Genomic DNA, 1335 nt, shown 5'->3' on the forward strand with positions numbered 1-1335 from the left:
ACTAATGTTAACAAGCAAGAGTTTGGATGTTAATAATGCATTAGTAAATGTTCAATTATGATTAATAAATGCTGTACAAGTGTTGTTCATGATTAGTTCATGTTAGTAAATGCATTAACTAATGAACCTTATTGAAAAGGGTTACCAAATCATCATAAGCACAGAAGGCTGACTCTGCGATTCCTGCCTTTACTAAACGTAACATCTATTTTTGCCATAGAGATATGTGAAAGAGATCATTCAAAACTGTTCAGAGTTTACATTAATTTGTATACCTTACTCTGCCAAAAAACAACAACAATGTGGCTTTTGTAAATTAACGAAACCCTATATTTTCTCTGCTACTGGTGCGTGCTACGTCTCTGTTGTTTAAGCTGCCATTTTATATTAACATAAAAATGGCAAAATGCACTGTGGTGCATATTAAGGGTAACCAACAGGTGGAAATAATGACACTTTTTTGCTGGGTTCTATTAGGTATAGGGAATTAAGTATTGTTGTCAGTAAATTGCATACAAGTCAATGCAAACATGAGAAGAGAGGTGGAATACACAAAATCCACATCTTCCACATTTGGTATGAACCCAGCCATTTTGGCCAGTCAGAAAGGAGAAAACATTAGGTCATGAGGCGAAAACTCTGGTTGTAGTGTCCACACGACCACACTGTACCCAGAGTTTTGGAAAATATTGACCCTAGCTGGAGATTTCAGAAAGTTTTGGTTTTAGTCACCCAATACAAACAGCAAAACCCAGCAGAAAAAAAGTGTGGTTTTGAAAATACCCGTGTTTGTGTGGACAGGGCCGCAGCGGTCACACTGCACTTTTTCTCCTGATAGACTTCCATTCATATGCACGCGAATGCGTCAGAACAAAATGCAAGGTCATGCGACAAGTTTTGCTGTTCGCTGCAGTGCAAAGTTCAAGCTTGGTGAACTCTGACCTGCGAAATCACATCACTTGGTTGTGTGAGACCAATCAAGGATCAAAACATGACCTCTCTGGACAGATTTTTAAAAATGGACCAATCGCTCAATTTTTTAAATGTCAAATTATCTTGTTTAATCCTGCCCCTTTTTGCAGCGTCGTACAACAGAATTTCACACACACAAACTCTGGTGTGATTGCAACTTTAACTATGCGTTTTAAACAAGCCCAAAGCACTCAATTAGTTTGATCAGGTGTGTTTAATTAGGATTGGAAGTAAACTGTGGTGAGCTGCGGCCCTCTGGAAAATGAATTTGTCACGGCTTAGTGTGTCATGACACAAACACAACATTACAACAAAGAAAAAGATATACCATGACACTACTGTAGTACGCAAAAAGAAAAATAT

This window comes from Danio rerio, chromosome 9 (genome assembly GCF_049306965.1).
Source record: "Danio rerio strain Tuebingen ecotype United States chromosome 9, GRCz12tu, whole genome shotgun sequence".
Lineage (NCBI taxonomy): Eukaryota > Metazoa > Chordata > Actinopteri > Cypriniformes > Danionidae > Danio > Danio rerio.